This window comes from Drosophila arizonae, chromosome 3, assembly GCF_054131065.1.
Source record: "Drosophila arizonae isolate 15081-1271.41 chromosome 3, UAZ_ARI_1.0, whole genome shotgun sequence".
Classification (NCBI taxonomy): domain Eukaryota; kingdom Metazoa; phylum Arthropoda; class Insecta; order Diptera; family Drosophilidae; genus Drosophila; species Drosophila arizonae.
The window spans coordinates 24,524,248-24,544,848 of record NC_142923.1 but is presented as its reverse complement, the minus strand read 5'-3'; the positions used below and the strand labels follow the sequence as shown (position 1 = coordinate 24,544,848).

Below are 20,601 nucleotides of genomic sequence, written 5' to 3'. Positions count from 1 at the left end.
GCACAGCTGTTAACAGCTGCATAAATTGCAATTGAAAACAAGCACTTGCCATTAATAGTTTACACGAATGCTGACTAAAAGATAGTATTAAATTTATAAATATGTATGCTTCTGTTGCTTTCGATGAATATTGTTAAAAAACTTCTTAAGTTTTCAGGCACTTTTAAAATCAAAATTTCAACAACTATTTAACAGCCCCTGTTAAGCTGTTAAGATTCACAGAGTGTAAAGAACTTAACAGTGGTGCAAAAAATCCCAAGTCATGAAATACCGAATGTATCAACAGCTGTTAATGCAACATGCGCTAGCTAACAGACCGATGTTATCCAGTCTGTAAAGAAATTTCCAACCGTGCGGGTGGCTACGCGCGTGCCAATCAGAACACCAAACAAGAAATTGGAACCTAACAATGAGATTTTCGCAAAATTACACTTAAATCGTAAACAAGAAAAATACAATAAATTCAATATAAATATAACAACAAAGCGTGTTAAGCAGTGTGAGTGCAAGGTGTGTACAATATGTAAAAATTAAATGCTAAATGCTAAACGCACAGAGTCAAATGCAGAAAGGCGAATCGCAATCACAGCAATAAAAACAAGTGTAACACACAATATTAATGTACGAGGCGTGCGGTCTGCCAGCGTAATAGTGTGTGTGTGAGTGTATTAGAGTTTGTTTGCGTGCGTGTAGATGTGTGCGTCACCTAAATAAACCAATTCTAATTGGTGAGAAGAGAGCAAGAAGCGTTTTTTGTGGCTGCGGCCAAAAATCAGCTGTCTGCTTTATACGTGTATGTGTTTCTGTGTGTGTTTGACTGCATTTGGTATTGCGATTGTGTGCATGTGCTTTAGCGTGTATGCTTCTGTGTCTTTATGTGTATGCGTGTGTAGGCCTATGCTAGGCGTTTGCTGTTGTTGTTATTTGGTGTTAAATTTTGAAGCCTGCGTTCGTTTCTTTTTCTTTCGCCTACATATTCTGCGCTTATCTACTTTTTCAAAGCCAAAGCCAGAGCTACAAAACTTGTTTCGTTATTTAGTTGCCAATGGTGGTTGTTGTTGTTGTCGTTGCTGTGGCTGTTATTGTTGTTGTGCGACGCGTCACGCCTTTTGTGTTTTTAATCGCGCAATTCATTCATGAGACCCACAGCAGCAGCGACAGCGCAGCAGCAGCAGCAGCAGCAGTAGCCGCAACAACAATAAAAACGACAGCAACAACAACAGCAATGGCAGCAACAAGAGCGGCGATCGTCTGCTCAATTTAGGCCGCGCGTTTTCAAATTTCTTTTATTTTCACCCAAAAAAAAAAAAAAAAATTGAGAAAGATAAAAAAGAAGAAGAAGGAAGCAAATATATCGAACAAAAGCAAAATCAAAAGAAATCAAATTTCAAGCTTGTAACAGTGTCAGCAGCAGCAGCAGCAACAAAAAATAACAGTGACAAAAAGCAAAAGCAACAACAGCAGCTATTGCATTTGTTGCTGTTGTTTTTGTTTTATTAGTGAATGTGAATGTTTGTGATGTAAGGTTTTGTATATTTTGAAAAGTGTTTTTAAACATTTGGTGTTTTATTTTTTGATTTTCTTTCCGTTTGTTATTCGACTCATTGCACTTTTTCCGTTTGCTGTTGTTGTTGTTAATTTTGCGTTTGGCATTTGCCTTTTTACAGTCATTTTTAAAGTTTTGATATCGCTTTGGTTGACCGGCTTTTTATCACATTATATACACATGTCGAATAACTGCAACAATAACAACAACAAGCGGAACAACAGTTACTAAAACTACCGTTTGCCGTTGCTTGCCCACGCATACATGGACCTGTTATATTGGTTACTGTTAAACAATACCCTGTAGCAGGACATTGTAGGAAGGGTATTTAGGGGTTGAATTTGATTGTGTAATGGGCGGATGATAAGGTCAAAAATTTAAATAATTATAATTAAAATTTAATTTAAATTTGTAGATATCTATTTATTTAAATGCTAAAAAATAAATAGTTAATAAATTTTGAAGTAAAATGATTGCAAGGCGGGTAAATAGAGCTGACTTAAAATAACTACTTTTGTTGTTCAAATAGATGCAAATTTTTAAAGATTATTTTTGATTGTCTTATTAACATTCAGTAATTAGATATTTGTTTAAACATATAATACATAAACAAAATTATTCAAATGCAGCCGTTCCTCTAAATCTCATATACAGTTATTTAATTTCATTATCTTTATACGCAACAAATTGATAGTCTAAATATACGAAAGCTCAAGCTACTCTGACCGACTTTTGTTTTGTATTTTTAGTGGTATATATAGATATATATTGAACTGGTTTTTTGCGTTTGTGTTTTTTGTTTCTATATCGAATCTATGCCAGCATAATTAAAACCTGAATTCATTGACAATGGGAATTCCGGGCGTAATAGGTTTGTTTTGGATTTCAACAAAATGTTAATTGGAAATTTAAATATTTTTGATTAATTGTGACCTATTCAATTTTCCAGCTTAAACATCAATATAACATATAAATATAAATATTTGGTTGATTCTGCTAATATTATTTGATAAATAGTGCAAGCTGTTTTATTTAGTGTTGTTATTTAATATATTAAATTTCCAAGATACATTCAGTTTAACATATGCAATTTAATTCGTAAGTCTAATTCTGCTCCTAATAATTTCGTTTCATTAGGACCTTATTTTTATGATTTTTTACATATAATCAATATAAATAAAAAGAGCAAAAGAAAAAAAAAAAATAAATAAATAAAAAAAAAAAAAATATTTATATTATATTATATATTATATTATTTATATCAAATATATATTTTCTTATATATTTTTAATTTTTTTTTAGTAATAATCATATTAGTCTCAATATTTATTAAATAAGTTCTATTTCAAATACAATTAACTGCATGCAATTAATTATCAATTTACATCAATATAATTACTGTATTTCATCTATCAACATTTATAAAAGATATTAATTAATTCATTATATAAATTCCCTCTTAAATTTTTTAATCTCCACATATTATGTATTCATTAATTACTCAATCATTTAATTTCCATTTGATATGAGGAACGTTTTCCGTGAGCCACATTCTCACGAATTAAGCAAATTGATTTCGTTTTAATAAGCTAATTAATAACTCGTAAAAACAACACAAAACGTCTCCGTCTGCCATTTAAATTGTCAACAAACATATTTGTTGAATGGCCAAAAAATAATAATTGATGCTCGAAGCTGTTAAAAATAGAAAAATAGGCGAACATTTTCTCAGCGGACTAAAAAGCAAAAACAAGAGAAAGAGAGAGAGAGAAAGAGAGTTAGGGTGTTGCTATATAAACATGAAAACAATTTAGAAGTGCTCGTTTTCATATCGTGTTGGCAGTAAATCACATTTTTGAGTATTTTGTTACGTTTAGTTTTCCAATATTTTTTAAAGACGTTTAACTGATTTAGAGGTCCATAAAAAATGAAAACATATTTTCAATTGTTTTTATGAAGTGCTCTGAGTTGGGTTATAACACTTCTTCTAACTTTGTATTCGTCAAGTATTTCGTTGGAATTTGAATTTTAATAATTATGCGATATATACTATATACCAAATAACTCTATGCTCAAGATAAAAATAAAAAGATTCCATTACAACATGAACGCTTATCCATGGCGCATTTATTTTCATTTAGTTGCGAGTAAGCTTGCTTATCTGTAAGGGTTTTTGCTCACAACAAAATTTACGCTAACATTATTTTCGTTATCAAGTGGCTTTGACGTTTATCGCATATTTGCTTGGCAAACACTACCTCAGTCAGATGCTAAGAAAGAGGCTTTTCTCCCTGGGAGATAGAGTCGCGCCGATAAGCTGTCGCAGTTTCAGTTTCAGCTGACGCCCAACCGATTCGATGCGTAAAGGCGCACTGCAGTAGCTCTTTAATAAGCGAAAGATAAGCTTGACACATATATTTACACTTGTCGGGCGATAAAAACAAAAAAAAAAAAAAAAAAAAAAAAAGAAGAAAATATAAGTCTCAACGGAAGTGAGTAGAATTTGCGATTAGAAATAGCTAAAGATGTTGATAAAAAGAGCATAAAAATATAAAAGTACTTAGTTGAATAGAGGGGGTTTGTGGAATGGTAATTGATATAGTCTTTTCTTTTCTACATAATTTTCCTATTATTCTATTATTTATTTTTTAACTATAACTGCAAATTTACTAAATGAAAAGTAGAAGGCTATTATTAGAAATTAGTGTTTGTATTATTTTTTATTTTATTTTAGTATATTTATTTATTATATATTATAATTTTATATGCCTTTCATGCCTTTGTCTTTAGTTTTATTAATATGCTGTATTTAAGAAATAAAACTAGCCTTGAAGTTTAAATACATTTTAACAGTTTTTAAATATAAACCGGTATTTTAGTATTTACTTAATTCAACAATTTAAGTGTAATCATTTTTTTTTTGTACTGCAAATTTATTTTTACTTTCAAGCTGATTCTAATGCATAATTCGAATTTTAAAAAAATCAAAAAATGATTACCTAAGATTCTAAATATAAGAAAAAACACGAAAAAAAACTTAAAGATTTATTACCTAAAAGAACGGTGTGATTTTAAGATTAGAAAATACCAATTTTTTTTTTTTTTTTATAAATTTACTTCTGATTATCTGTGGGCAATAACACCTGAGCAATTTCTTAGTCTTATCATCGTTCTTAAGCAGGTTTTAGTCCAGCACTTACAGCTAATGACTTTTTAAAATTCATGAATATTTGATTAGATACTGTGAGTGATTTGATGTTGAGTTCTTTCTATTTGTTGGGTTTAATTTGTTGATGAAGTGTTTTTTCTGTTCAAATACAATTTAGTGTTAGGCTAAATGCAAATATCAGAATATTCTTTGCTAATTTAAAAATCTAATAATACCTCTCTCTTAAATCATTGTTAAACAAAGTATTGGAAGATGTGTGCATTAATGTTTAAAAGCTTAAAATCAACTGAATTATTAATTGCCCAACTGCAGCGACTTCAGAGGCGCATAATTAATTAAGCAATCCAACCACCAATCGATGGGGCAAAGTAACACATTCAGTCCCCTGACCCACAGAGCAAAAGTGGTTTGGGCCGCTTTTAAAGACCGTTTGGTTGGTATAAGTTGCTAGCATGCATATGCTATATATGTTCACATATACTGGATATGGGAATACATACATATATGTATTATGTGTTTACACGCAATTCGTTTGGCAGCAAGCGTCATGGCAACAAAAACAACAGCTAAATATGTATTCAAATGGGCACGTGCGTTGTCTGTCAGGGTTCAGCGGGTTACCATTTGTTGTTGTTGTTGTTGTTTTTTTTTTAGCTGTCTGCCAATTTAAAATGCCGCATTAGTTTCAATTTCTGCTTAGTATTTTATTTTGTACATTTTTTTGTTTCTTTTATATTTTTAGTGATTTTTTTCTTTTATAATTCAAAATGGTTTTCGATGGCAAAATATTTGTATTTCATTTATGGATTTATCATTAAAATTTTGTATATTTCTATTGTTTATTATTAAATGTACATTATTAAACGTGATTTAGCGAAAAAAAAAAAAAAAATTATAAATTATCGTGAGACTCGAAGTTTGGAATTTGAATGTCTGTGAGTCAATTATTAAATAGAGTTTAAAATTATTTTTTTTAATATATTATATAATTATATATAATAATAGAGAATCTAAAAGAAAAAAAAAAAAAAAAAAAATAGGTAGGTAGATTTCTCATAGAAATCTAGCAAATCATAAAAAGTCAATTTATGAATAAATTTAAAAAATTAACTCTTTACTTTTTATTATTTTGTAATTTTATTTGCAGAGTACGTTATAGCATGATAAGATTAAGAAACATACTACACCCATCCGTCTGGGAATGCTTTCTAGCTCTTCTTCTTGCTCCTTTGACTCATTATTAATTGAGCCAATCGATTTTCTGTGCTAATTGCGTAAACTTTTTTATTTCCTGCATAGAAATTTTACAACTACTCAAAAAGTTTGATGCTCACCCGTTTCCCTTGATAATGAACTTTAGCCGTAATTAATGCGCGCCATTACCAAAAAACTCAATCAAGCGATAGCGACCCAACTCACGTACTCGTACTCGGCCATATCCGCCGACTAAACCCCATCCAAGGTAACTGACCTTGGCCCAAATTATTTGCAGCCCATATTTAAAAGTGAACACAATACAATTTACACTTGAATTAATCAGAAACTCGACCTTAAATGTAAGCCAAGTCCATTTCACAGACGGCTCAAATCAGCTGTCAGCCAGCTTTAGTCGCCATCGCAAGCTCAGTGGAGGAATGGGGAAGTGAAGTGGGCGGGGGTGGGGTAGGAGGACTGGGTCTGTTGGTACCCTTATGACAAAATGCTTCCCTTGTTTGGTGTTATTTTACACTTTTGTGGTTAACCGCAAATAAGCATTTTGTGCATTTTGTTTTTTTGGTTTTTCTTTCATACCCCTCACTCTCTGTCTCTCTCTCTCTCTCTCTCGATGTATGACTCCATCTCTTTCGTTTTCCATTTGCCCAACTCAAAGTTGGCCATTTGTAAAAGTTGAACTCGGGTTCGAGTTGGCGAAAAATGACTGTTTAGCTGGCTTACTCGTCCTGCTTGCTTGGTCATCAATAGAATTTCAGTTTTCCTTTTTCTTTTCATTTTCCCTTATTTGTTCGCCTTTTGGCAAGGCAAATTTTTACAGTTAGCTGCGTTTTTACGACATTCCCATGATTTTGTGCTTACGTCTCAATGCGCTGAAAGTGCGATGATTTATTTATTTAATTTTTTTTTTTATTTATTTATTTTTATGAATAGCATTGCTATTGACAATATGCCCTTAAGATATCAAATAACGGCAGTGTGAATATATACTTCTATCGTATATATTATGCTGGAATCTTAAAGCACTTTACTGATAGGACTTCTTTCAATTGTTTTAGGAAACGAAAAATGTTCAATGATAAATATATAAATATATGTACATAATTGTCATTAGTCATTGATATTATCATAAACTTTTGTTTATCTGCGAGTCATTTTAGTATAATTTAGCTCATTCTTATCAAAGTGTTTGCCTTCATTCGTTGGGCTAGGTATTATTTTATTGCAAAGATATCAAATATCATAAAATTTCAAAATTCATAAAAGTCTGTTGAAAACCTTTATCATAAAACCGAAGACTTTCTTAGTTAATAACAAGTTTTTGTTTATGTCCATTATTTGTATCTGATATTAAATAATTTAAGTGTTTTTTCTGCTCATTATATTTGCCTATCAAATCTATATATATTTAATAAAATGCAAAATTTTGAAAGCTAAATGATATGGTAACAGAATATAGACTCTGATAATTAAAAAAAAAAAACATAAGCTCCATTTTTTAGAGATGATTGATTTGAGTTTTTATTTTTGTTTTCAGCTTGTCATAATTTTTGTTGCAAGATTTATTATAAATGTAAAAATGTATATATATATATATATATATATATATATATATATATATATATATATATATATATATATATATATATATATATATGTATTTTTTTTTTTTTTTTTTAAATTATTTATTATTTGACAAAATTATTTATTTTTTTTCAAAATTTATTTATTAATTAATTTTTTTTTTAATATAAAATATATATTTGATTCTAGTTGAAATGTCCTTTTTATAGAATTTATATTATTTATTTATATTATTTATTTGTTTAATACTTTTTACTCCTTTTTTCCTTGCTGAAAGAATTTAAATTCTTTAAATATTCTTTAAATCTTGGAGAGCTAGAGGCGATTGAAAAGAACTTTCTGCTAATTAGCTTTCAAAACTATATAATTTGTTATCAAGGACTTTTCAGGATGCCTTTGGCTTATGTTTATGCTGAGTAGTGACTGGAATTCTTGGTAAAAGCAGGTGTCATAGCAACCGTAAGGCAGTCAACTTGGCAAGCAGGAGCTCGACAGCTAGGTAAAGATGATAAAATATATTTCCTTTGCGTTCGCCCAGCAATTAGGCACGCAACCATTTGGTGGGTGGGGCCGGTACAGGTGGCCCTCAAACAGGGCGTGTGATGTGCTGACACCTTGGCGAGTGGGCGTGGCCAAGCTGCACATCCATGTGCTGTTCGCTTGACAAGTGCCCCAGGCACAGATGCGACGGGCAGGAGGTCTGTTTCTGTTTACGGTTGATTGAATTGAAGTGGGAAGCATGCGGCGGTAGTTTAACTAGAACTTGACCTGTAAAGTGTATTTAAGGGTGATTCTTAAAGCGTTAGGTGCATATACATATATAAAAGGCAACCTAATGGGGTTGGTCGAACTAAGTAATGTGTTAGCTTATGATGTATGGATAATTTGTGGATTCTTATTATGGGTTTTTTAAATTCTTTTTCTATATAATGTGTGTATGTGTATTATAAAAATAATATATTATATTATAAATTTCTAAGGCAAGCTTTATCATGTAATATTGTTTGCTTTAAAAATAGTTTAATAAAATTCTGTCTAGCTATCTATGACTTACTTAATTATGAATACATGTTTCTTAAATGTGTTTTTAAATTTTAAATATTTTTAATTTTGGTATGTCTAAAAAGTAATATATTTTTAATAGATTTTTTAAATGAGCTCTTAGGTTAACTAGAAATTATTTTTAACATAAAAATTATAATTACTCTTTATTCTTTATCATTTTTATTTCTCGACCTTCACAGAGTTCCACAATTATTCATGGTATATATATATTTATTTATATTTAATCTGCTTTCCAGCTTTCTTCTTCAAGAATTGGCCAGCAAGCCAAACAAATTTGAAAGCATGTTAAATGCCACAAAAGTCAACTCTCTATCCATAACACGCGCTCTTTTCATTGTATACAAATTCAAAATCTTTAGATTTCGCATCAATCATAGCTATCACTCAACTTTAATGATGGCGAATGTCTTCATAAATTTCGTTATCTACGTTTACGTAATTAAGTTTTTGCTCTTTTCGTATGCTAAACTCAAATTAGGTATTCTATAAATAATCGATTAGTGCTCTTAAATTCAACTTTATCTGCTGTTTAAGGCTTTTGTTTATTCTTCTTAAATTTGCATATATATTTTCGATATTTTTTCTTATATTTCATTTTTATTAATATCGAATAACAAACGTCTAGTTCAATAACCCAAGCCTCACTGAAATTTATTAAGAAATCACGTCGAGTCTTTTCCCGTGCTGACTAATTTTCTGGAATTTTTAAAGCGAATGCTTCGTGATTTGTGTCTCTACTCTCTGGGGCATCGAAAATTTATTTTTATATTGTTGTTGTCGCAGTGGCTACTGCAAAAGCGCAACAGCAACAGCAACAACAACAGCAACAACAAGAGCAACAGCGCCAACGAAAATAATACAATAAGCTCGCCGATAAATCTGTTTTCATTACTCATTAGAGCAGCAGTCACCGGGGTATCATTTGTGGTTCCATTCACTGAGCCCTGCGCATTTAAATGGCAAAATTTTTGTAATTTGTGAATTTAAACCTAATGTTGATTTTTCGCATGTTGTTGATTTTCTTTTATTTATTTATTTATTTTTTATTTTGCTTCGTAATAGCTTTTATTTATTTATGTTCTTCCATAAAGGAACGATAAATTTTGCAATGCAATTCAATATTATTTTTGTATGGTTTATTCATTCAAATTGACTGGAATATTGCAGTCTGTGTGTGGGAATGCTCAAAACAATAATACTACGTGAGGATTTATATAATGAGTTAACTTATATATATATAATTGATAATATATATATTATACTATGCTTACTCATACTTAGATGCTTTATATTCAAATATATAACAGACAATATTTTATTTCTTTTGTATTGATTTATGGTCTGCAGGTTTTCTCTCATTAATTTGAAGTTTACTTTTTAATTCTTCCTTACCTTAGTTTATCTAAGCTAAATATTTAGCTGTTCGCATTGTTTGCACTTTGGTTACAAATGTTTTTCTTATCGCTGCCGTTAGTTAACTATAACATCCTTCAAACTGAATCCAAATTGCAATATTCACGCAAAATTCAACGAACCATACAAATTGACTTCCGTTGTCTCGAGTGGGCCGACGAGGAGAAGCAGGAGGAGTACGAGCAGGAGGAGGCAACATTCTCTGGTTGCTGCCCAGATTGCACTTGTTCTGCTTCAGTTGTGCTCGATGCGGACTCAGTGGGTTCCGCCCACACGAGGTTGAGGCTGTGCAGACCTTTTGCTAATTATGTTTATGGCCAAATTCTCGATAAAGTTTTCCATGTCACGTAGTTTGTTGAAAAGTCATTATAGTACGGAGTGTGTGCACTCCAGCTCTTCTTCTATAATCTCCTTCATTTTTTTTTGCTAGTGGGCGAAAACCTTCTTAATATTCTGTGCTTTAATTTTTTTTATCTTTCAAGTTTGCATTTATGCAAATGACAATTGTTTTTTAAACTCAAATAGAAATTAGGAAAAAAGTTTACTGTAAATTGAATATATATTAAATTAATTCAAATGAAATTTTTGTTGATCTGGTAATTCTCATATTAGTGGCAACGGTAGCATGTACTTGATATACATATAATGCTATAAGGTTGTCGAATATTTTGAAAATATCATATCGATATTGAAAAATATCAACATGATATTTGATATGCAGCTTTGAAAATATCGATATATCAATATTTTTCGATTTTTTTAACAATAAATTTACAATCCATTCTTTTTCACCAAATTAAATTTTTATACTTTTCAATTGATTCACTTATCACTCAAATAAATAAAAAAAAAAAAAATATCTCAAATAATATTTTATATTTAGCCACAAAAAATATTCCCATATAAATATATATATTTATACAAAAAAAAATCCATATATTGATATTTTGATATATTTTTGACAATCTTACCTAATTATTAAGAATAATAATACGCTCAGTCTCCCTATAACCAAACGTAGCGGTTCTCCTTATCCACTCGCGCAAAAACCTGCGCCAATAGTTTTCAAATAATTATCAACAAATTTCCTGATATGATAGGGCTAACGTTTTGTTAGTGCTAAACTATTATTATGGAATATGTTCATTGAGCTCAGGTGTATAAATTGCTTATATTGTAAGTCTGTAAGTCAGTCAGTCTGTCTGTCGTCTGATAATATCTAGTTAAATAATTAATTAAACTCTATCTTTAAATAAAGCTAGTTTTTAATACGCCATTATGCCATGCGTCAAACGCTCTCCATTTATTTAAAAATCTTTCAAATGCATTCAGAACACTTGAATGCTTTCAGTCCATTGAGCAAATGCGATTAGTCGATTGAGTGTTAGGGGCTAATTTCAACGGCATTTTCGTACTCGATTTATCGAATTGTTATTTTACATTCGGGCAATTAGTTCGGCACTTCAATAGCTAATTGAATTTGTTTCTTATCTCTTGCAGACAAAGACCAGCTGCGCCCCACGCTCAACATTTTGGATAAGGTGAGTTGAGCTGTCATTTATTATTGATTGTAATTCATTTGTATCAGTTTAGTTCTTATTAAAAATAATATTGCATATTAAATTTATAGTTCAACAAAATTTGATAACACGCGAAATGTATTGCATATTAAATGAATAGATAAATGAATGATAGCACTCGAAATGTATTTGTTGTTGAATAAATACGAAGTTATTCATAAAGCTGAATAATTTCTCTGTATTATTATTATTATTATATTATTGTTATTTTTTTTTTATTGCAGCTCTTGTCGTTAAGTCTATTGCATATTTATATTTTAACATATTTAATATACAATATATACAATACAAATAGTATTATAATACGAAAGATTATTATATTAATTTTTTATTATATTAATTTTCCAGTTGTGTCTATTAAAGTTTTCGATTATATAAATTTAAATTACGTTATATATTACCTGCATTATCCAAATTTTGCGCCTCTTTGGGGGCGTGTCATATACAAGCTAGAGTATTATTTTCAAAGTTTTCGAGCGTAAGCCCCAAAATTATGAAGTTAGATTAACGTAATTAATCCTTTTAAGGATTAGCCTAAAATTAAAAGTCTCTTCGCAATCGTGGTTGAAAGTTATTCTCTAGAACCCTTCAGCGCCTTGTTATTTTATTTAACGCTTCCTTATTGCATGCACAGCAAATTCAATTTGCTATGGGCTTCACACAAAAAAAAAAAAAAAAAAAAAAAAAAAAAAACAATATACCTTTTTTCCCATTTTCCCATTTTCATATTCTGGGGTTCAGAGTATTTAACCGTTTATGGTCTAAATATACTATTATTGCCGGGTTATTGCTTTATAAGATTAGAAATTAAAAACGACTTAAGTTTATATTTTGGCTTTATGCTGCAAAATTGAAAACAGTATAAATTTATTCATGTGTCTATATTTTTTTTTTACCACCTAAAGGTTTGGCCAAAACATTTTCTCAATGAAATCTCATAATGCATATTTATATATGTATATCATATCAATTCATTTATTTTGGCAAATAATATATTTTAAAACTACATTTTTTATGAATTCGTTTGGAGATACCTATATTATAAAACTACTACGATAGATACCTATATTATAAAACTACTACGATAATCCATTTACTAGCTTTAGTTGGATTTTCTTATACGTAATTTTTTCTTACCTAAAGTATGACAAGACTATAATCTTAATTACAAAAATAAAATAAAAGGTATATATAATTAATTTTTTAAATTTTTTGCATGTAATTGCATTACTTTCATTTCCATTTCATCCACGCTCATTAGACAAAGTTTGGCTGTTTCAGTTTCAACCCGGTTAAAATTATAATTTGTAAAATATATTTCGAGTTTGAAACTATTTGCGTAAATGCATTTACCGCATTGTAGCACAACAACAAATAGGTAAAGTTTTAAATAGTTTGGAAATTAACTTAAAATAGTTTGCTCGAATGTAAAAAATGTGGGAAAATGGAAATTCTACGCTTGGCTAATTTCAATAAAAACTGCTGTTTTTTATTTTTTTGAAGACACGTCAAGTGCTGCCTTAATTGCGCTAAAGATTATTTAGGATTTGTTTAGCCAAATGACGCACAAACGTGTATACAGGAGATGCTAATCACAGTTGCGGTAATCAATTCATCTGCCTTGTTATCCTGGCTGTGTATACATTTGATCTAGCCATCAATCAGCGATAATTTGCTGCCACTTATTGGCGCATTGATTAGCCACAAGCTGTCATTGATTGCGCCAACTGAGCCCGATTACACAAAAAAAGCCATTGCCATGCGCCAATAGCCAAGTGTGCTAGCATCCCGGCCTGAGCACTTGACTGGGGCGCATAATAACACTGTAGTCTACTTTTAGGATTCGCGGGCACAATTAATCTTGTCGGCACTCGGGCACGAGCAGAAGGCAACAAAAGCAAAAACCACATCTGCGTGCTTCGTTGTAATTAATATGCAAATGAACAAGTCGAGCCAGACAAAGCCCAGCGACAACGACAACCAGAACGCCAGCCGAGGCAGAGGCAGAGGCAGAGGCAGCAAAGACGCCGCGACGTCAAAAACATTTGCACAAATCATTGGCTAAAGTGTTTCGAGAGAGTTGGGGAGAGGACGCCAAGTGTGGCTAATTGTTATGCAAACGGGCACACTGTAGAATAACTTCCAGACAGTTGTTGTTGTTGTTGTTGTTGTAGTGGTTGTAATTGCAATGCTTAAACTGTTGTGAACTTCTGCAGTGCGGTTAAAGTCCAGTCGAAAGTCCAATGTAAACCATTTTGAGTTTAGCTAGATAAATTTAATTATATATTGTTAACTGCTGTCAGACTGCTGCTGCTGCAGCGGCTGCTGACACAGACCGCACGTGCTGCTGGTTGCTTAAATGTATTTGGCACTAGGCCAAAAAGAAGAAGAAAAACGCCATCGATGCAGCTGCAGGCTCGCCAAGACAGATGAACAGCAGTCGCAGCCGCAGCAGCAGCAGCAGCAGACGAGCCACTCAAACTTGACAGAGGCTGAGTGAATGTGGCCCTTGTGTGTGGCTAAGGCGCAAGGCCAAGACGCAGCCACAAGCAGCACTACAATCACACTCACACTCACACACACAAAAGCACTCTCACACATACATAACATACATATATATTCACACTTGATTGCCTTGGCCAAGTTTGATGCTCAGGCTGAGCATCCTTTTAAATGAATTTGCGCAAAATACATTATAAACTTTGAGCTGTATGCGCGCTTTTCAGTTAGTTGATTGCTTAAAAGCTTTCAAACACACATACACACAAGTCTCTGTGTGCGAGTGTGTGTGTGTTTATTTATCGATAGCCATTGGCTTTGTGGCTTTTGAAAATCGATAGCACACAAAGTGCGTCGTTTATATGAATTGCGGCTTGAATTGATATGCCATTTCATAAAATTGTGTGTAAATATCTTAAGCTGTGGGTTTTGAAGTATTTATGGTCATTATTATGTTAGTCATTTGCTAGTTGTAAAGTTGATTATTTGATAGAGATGATTATGAATTGCTGCTATAGGAATTTGTTTGAAATATTCATAGACTAGGTGGTTCCTTGTTCTAGGATATATAGCTTAAAAAATATAAAATAAGTAACAAAATGATTTGTCAATTAAATAATGTAAAATAATCAATCAAAATCAATTATATAAAAGGTTATTAATGAATAGAAAACGAAATCTTTATTTTACATAGGAATTATAAACTTTTAAATTAAATTTAATAAGCCCTGTAATTTAGTATGACTTCATAATAAAAATAATAAAATAAAAATTATTTATTAGCGATATTCTTTGAAATACAGAGTAATTTATTGATAATTTTCATAGATAGAGTTTAAACTTAGACAGGTTATTGGAGAAGATTTTATTAATTTAAATGAGAATATTTTGTCAATTAACTGTTTAGTGATTCATTAATTTTATTTATTTTTTCTTTGAACATTAAAAAAAAATTAAATATTGGGAAAGATTCTTATTAGAAATAAATTTATCTTAATTTTTTATTTATTTTTTATTTTATTTTATTTTATTTTTTCAATTCAGCCATGATTCTAGCTAGCTGTTAATAAATACATCAATTGCTCGAACTTTTATTTTTTTATTATTAGAAATTTTCTCAGTTTTTTTTGTTGCTCCTGTGAAAAAGAACAATATTAAAATTGTTACCAAAGTTTGTTTTTTAAGCTAAATGGCAAAATATATATGCAAATATTTTATAAGTAGATAAGTCTAGGTTAACTTTTGAGTTACCTGAATTGGATTTTGAGTAATGTCGAATATTTACATATTTATATACATATTACATAGGCAACTGTAGAGTGCAGTGTGACCAGATCTCTGCTGTGGCAAGTCCATGTTGGCCAGTTTTACAGAAACTCATTAAAACTTTAACAATGCCCCAAATTTGACAGATGGCCATATGTGGGCGTGCGTCAGGCTGTGCAGGCTGCTCAGACTGGCCATATGCTTCGGTTCTGTATGCTGTCGTCTGACAGCCGCAGAGGGGACAATATGACAGCAAATTAAAAACGCGCTAAGCAACACTGAGAATGCTGGAAAAGTGAAAAGTGAAAAGCGAATAGCAAGTGGCAAGGCAAAGAGAGGAAGATGCTGAAATGCTGTGCACAATGCGGAAATGGAAATGAAAATAAATGTTCATGTGTTAGTTACGAGTGCGCTGGCTTTTGTTTCCTGGGCGACGAAAAACGTTAAGAAAACTGCAGTTGCCGCCGAAGGAAAACGAAAGCAAATAGAAATATGTACGAGTGGTCATGTAACGGGAGGGTTCGACTAGGATATACTCTGTCTAATGACTTGGACTGAGTTTGATTATAAATGAAAAGAGTTTTTTCTAATACTTTTATTATGGCAAAGTCGATAGATATGGTACGAGATCTTGAAGTCTATAGCTCTAGTCCCTTAAGATATTCCTCATAATGTAAGTCTTTCAAATCTATAGAAAAATATATAAATATATCTTTAATATATTAGGCTAGAGCCGGTCTCTCTGATGAGCTCAATTGAAAAATTGTTACATCTCTTAACATAAAACCAATATGCCCTTTCGTTTGATCCACTCTCACTGGTATTTAGGGTATAACAACAATGTCATAAAGTTTTCAGCTATGCAACGCTGGAGCATTTCCTATGCCAGTTGTTATTGCTGTTCTTGTTTTAATTTATGCCCATGAGAGGAGACGCCAGTCGACAGGCGGCAAATACAACGTATATGCAGAGCCGACCCAACTTCTAGAGTGCGCACTGTAGGTGCACAGAAAAGCTGCTTAAAAGGATTAGCATGCAGCAGGCGAAAAGTCCTTGACCAAAATTTGCACAGCCAGAGCCTTGGAAATGGGCACACGGCGCTTTGTTTTCGCCATTCGAAGTAACTCTACGTTGTGCGACAAACAACAAAAGTTACTTCAGTTTTGCGTAACTAATGCGCCACAAGAAAATAATAGTTTTAATAACAGTCACATTAGCATAGCAAATTACCATTACAAAATGTAGAACTAATTCTTTTTAGTATTACAATAAATGATGATTGAAATAATCAAAGCGGGAGTGAAATAGTTTAACTTCAAAATTGAGAATATGTATACAAAATATAGTTGGCAAAAAATAATCAGTTTATACTAATTTTATAAAAGTTTTTAAAGTTAAAAAAAAAAAAATATTGTTCTAAGTCGATGAATTATTTGTATTAAGATCGATTAAAAAATGTATTTAAAAAATTGTTTGCCATCGAAACAATTATAATACATAAAGCAAAATTAACTTTTCCGCTTGAGAGTCGAGCTGCAGCATCGATTAATTTAGACCGTAGTTTAGTATGCTGCATTAAAAATGTGCGACGAAAGATTCAGTTAAATAGAATCTATAAACTAATTTACATCTAAGACTGTTGTGCTAATTTGAAATTCGACCAATATTCAGTTTAATCTCAATTAAAAACCTATGCAAAATCGCCTTTAATTTGCTATTTCTATATCTACGATTATAACTATAATCCATTATTTAGATTATTTCCCTGCACTACTTGTGTAATTTAAAAAGGATTAGATAGTTTTATTCGTAAAGTCCAATTAAACTTAAATCACCAATCGATTTTCAAACTAGGCCAACCAGCTCGTTTAGCATAAAAGAAACGAAAGATTTTCGTATAAAGTGAAATTGCAGACTTAGTTAACATTTCAAATGCTACTTAATTAAAATGTAGATTCTTATTCAGTTTCAGTTTCAGTTTCGTCTTTTCTACAATCATTTACAGCACCTCTGTTTGGCCCGACTTAGCTGAGCATTATCCTTAGACAGAGCAAATTGCTTCTTGTTTTGTTCTGTGTTTTGTTATTGTGGCTTAGTGGAATTGGTCCGCTCTTAATCATTTCGTCGTTTTGCGTGTTTGACTGCCAAGTTGTTGTTGCTGTTGTTGTTGTTTTCTTTCTGTTACTTGTTGTATTTGGTTTTCGGCCAAGTCATTTGCCAACAGCTTTCATGTCCATTTTCCTTGGGCCAGCCGCATTGTGTGCGTTCTGCCTTTTCCGTTTTCTTTTCTCTTCTTCTGGGCTCCCCATTGTTATTCTTGTAGTTGTTTTGTTTGGATTTGTGCGGTTCTTTGGGATTCGTTTCACTTTTTTTCCTCAACTGCTTTCAACTTTTTCGTAATTGAGAGATTTTTTCTTTACTTTATCAGAGGCTTTCTTGGTCTACTTTTAATGATTTTCAATCGTAGTGATTGGCAATGGAAGTTTCCTTTTTTTTTCTAAAGAGCGTCTAAAATTTTGTATGAAAAGAACAACTTAAAATTCGATGCGAAAATAAATGTCAGTTTAAGGGGGAAATCCATTCTCTATTTAGAACTTGCGTGATATGAATAGAAAACTGTTTTGGCTTGAGCGGAACATAATTAAATTAAAAATTAAAATTAAATAATTTTGAGGGGTGAGGGTTAAGAGTGGAAGTAAAATTAACTTTTATTGTGATACAATTTTTTTTTTTTCGAAAGATAATAATAATATAATATATAATGGAAATACAATATATTAGTGAATAGAAATTTTCTAAGGAAAATATTTGAAGGGCGACATTTTTAGGTCAAAAATTGGGGAACAAGAGTATGTAGATAAAAATTATGGAAAATATTAAAGGTTTTATATTTAAATTTAAAAATGAATAATAAAAAAAAAAAAAACTTTTAAATTGAAAATAAAAAAAGTACTAAAAAGATACAATTTTATGTCTCAGAAATTTAAATAAATTTTTCTTTAAATTTTAATCTCAGTAAATTTGAAAACTTGGCACATTGCCGCATAGATTTATAGCTACTTAACTTAACTTGTAGCATAAACAGAATTTTGTCGGGCGTTTCACAACACTTAACACATCATGATCCACAACAGCGAGCTCCATTATCATATGTGTAAACACACGGCACTTCAAACTTTACCTGAGTCAGGTCGCTGAGGGTGTGTGTGTAAGATGGAAAAGGAGAGGGAGAGGGGGCGGTGTCTATTTGCTTGTAGCTGCTTGACAGGCTGAGGCAAAATATTTACGACACTTCAACCGTAAATCAGAGCACATGTTCTTCATTTCCCCACCACAGAGAGACGACACACATTCACACACGCGATGCACTTAATATCATTAAAAACAAATTGAGCACATTAATAAATATGAATTATGATTGTTAATAAAAAATGATGGCCAGAGCAGTGGCAATGGACCAGAAGCGATACGAAGAGTCCGCTGAGAGCATGAGGAATGAGCACAAGAAATCGAAAACGGGGACTCTAGAGGCCCACTTGACACTTCCAGCAGCAGCAGGAGCAGCAACAGCAGCAGCAGGAGCAGCAACAGCAGTACTGCATTTGAGTGCGGCGGAAGGGGGCGGTAGTAGTCTGGCAGGCCCTTGCACAGTTGTTGAAGCCAAACAGAAAATATGGAAACATTTTTGCGGCCACTTGCCACAATCTTCCTTCCCCAAACGTTCTGTTGCATAACTTTTGGCGCTTAAAAATGCGGCAGACATCATAAATCAATTTATGGCTTTAGCATGCAGACAGCAGGCAGCTAGGGAACGAGACGAGCAAAGAGAAACATACAGAGATGAAGAGTGGGGGAGAGAGGAAGATCCGGCATCACAGCCAATGAAGGAGCAATAGTAAGAGCCTTTCAGTGTGCTTCCCTCCGAGGCTTATGACTCACCACTTACCGTTCTCCACTCCCTACTCGAGTGACTAGCTTTAGTTGTTCTCGATGTTGCTGAATTATGCTTGCGTGTGCTTTTCGCAGCATTTGCAATTGAGGAATTTATGCAGGTGTAAACAAGGTGAGCATCGAGTAAAAAGCTCTCACCGAGTGTAATACAAAATGGAGCATTACATTCCGATTATCATTATGAGAAAGAGACAGAGCTCTAAGCCTGTGCTCTTAATTGAGTTGACATATGGCTGGAATCAGGTTAAGTCAGAGCGTTTTGGGTAGAGCATTTGCAGAGATCGTAGAGGCATCTAAATTGACTGATTTAGAGCGATTCAAATCATATCTGCTTTGAATGGGCTTCTTTTTGTTATTTATAAAGAGTAAAGTTCATAAATATCCCATAAAATTGGCAAGGAAATAAATAATATAATTTAATTAAAAAAAAAAAAAAAGCTCGTCTTAAAACTGAAACCTAATGTTTTGCACTGAACTAAAATATTAAGCATTGTCAAAAATGTTTAGTTCAATAATTGTCTAGATTATTGACTAAATATATTTAATATAAAATAATATATTTACTAAATAAAATATGAAAATAGGATTCTAAAAAATGGAATACTTTAGATTGATTTAATAAAATCTGTGAAATCGCATGCCAGCTTTCATTCTAGCTAAAATAGCAAAATATAATAAACAAATGTCACGGCTAGTTAAAGCTTAAACAAATCTAGCTTAAATCCAATTAGAATTTTCTTCAATCCAATTTGAACGCCAAAAATGAGCAAGGCATTTTAAATTAATTTTAAATTTGACGTAACAAGCTAACGGCTTTTACATTTCTTTAACAGCGTGACGCCATTTTGTTGTTGTTTTCATTCTTGTTTTTATATTAATTTTGACATTACCCTGCGGCGCACAGAGCAGCTGGGAATAAACAAAATCTTCCATTTTTTTTACCAGTTTTTATTTTACAGAGCAAACTGATGTGACTCCTACGCGAAACAAAAAAGTAAACTCATACACACACACACAAGTAAAAGTTTTATTTTTTATATTTGACTCATTTGCACTCGATTGTACGCGGCGATAGCGTCAGTCTGTCAATTTCTGTTGTACTCTGCTGTGAAGTGGAGTAGGGTATATTGGGTTAGTTAAAGTTATTTATATGGTATTTACATATTTTCAATAATTTTTTTTTCAGTCAGAATGAGCGTAAATACGTTTATGTGCGTATTAAATACATATTAAACATAATTATTTTTAATATTATTATAAAGCACATATATTTTATGCTATTTAAAAAACCGACTTTCCATTTGAATTTTATTCTA

At 31.8% G+C, this 20,601-nt stretch overlaps 1 protein-coding gene across 14 annotated transcripts in view; it reads left to right on the top strand.

Annotated features, from left to right (window-relative positions):
- Window positions 1-409: 409 nt before the first annotated feature.
- The window catches only part of LOC108611691 (beta-1,4-glucuronyltransferase 1), an 81,068-nt gene continuing 60,876 nt past the window's right edge, over window positions 410-20,601 (top strand). For 3 of the 14 annotated variants that reach the window (XM_089466026.1, XM_089466020.1, XM_089466015.1), the window contains exons 1-2: window positions 1,325-1,520; window positions 11,490-11,530. The gene's annotated coding sequence lies outside the window, so the exon portion shown is untranslated. Of the gene's footprint in view, window positions 511-576; window positions 729-1,324; window positions 1,521-11,489; window positions 11,531-20,601 lie in introns of those variants that run through there. The other 11 variants (XM_089466014.1, XM_089466012.1, XM_089466023.1 and 8 more) reach the window with 10 other exon arrangements.